A 765-nucleotide genomic window follows, 5' to 3' on the forward strand; every position below is an offset into this window, starting at 1 on the left:
TTATATCACATACTCATACTAGGGTTATTACATACTCAACCAATCAATCCAAATAGTCAAACACAATTCATATCTCTCACTCAAGCGAGTACCCTTCGCTCAAGCGAAAATTCAATCAACAATACCATTTTAAAACTGGGCATCTCTCGCTCAAGCGAGACCCTCTCACCCAAGCGACAATTCATCTTTAAATATCAATTAAACTTAAGCCTTCCTCGCCCAAGCGAGGCCCCTTCTCGCTCAGCGAGACATCATTAAAATCTTGGTTCTTTTTTCTTTTTTTTTCTTTTTTTTTTTCGCCGAAGCGAACTTTTGCTCGCCTGGGCGAGAAAGTTCCAGAATTTCATCGAAATCCTGGGCTTTTTCGCCTAAGCAGGACCCTTGCTTGCCCAAGCGAGGATTGGTCGCCCGGGCGAGGAGTTCCAGAACCAAAACTTCCCCTCGCCCAAGCGAGACTATGCTTGCCCAGGCGAGAATTTCTCGCCTAAGCGACAGGGACTTTGACAGAATACCAACTTTTGCCCTTTTCGACAACCGAAACACATTTAAACATGGTTTTTCAAACACCTGCACACAGAAAAGTTCCCAACAACATTCATATACAATATTCAACACATTTCATCAACAATCGTATATATTCAAAACATTCAAACATACAAAAATCTTGGGTTTCTTAAAACCCAAGTTAACCCCAAAACCTTTGAGATGGTCTGTAACGCCCCGAAAAATACTTCTAAAAAACATTGCGGAAAAATGGGTAAATTT

The sequence above is a fragment of the Lupinus angustifolius genome, chromosome LG15 (genome assembly GCF_001865875.1).
Source record: "Lupinus angustifolius cultivar Tanjil chromosome LG15, LupAngTanjil_v1.0, whole genome shotgun sequence".
NCBI lineage: Eukaryota > Viridiplantae > Streptophyta > Magnoliopsida > Fabales > Fabaceae > Lupinus > Lupinus angustifolius.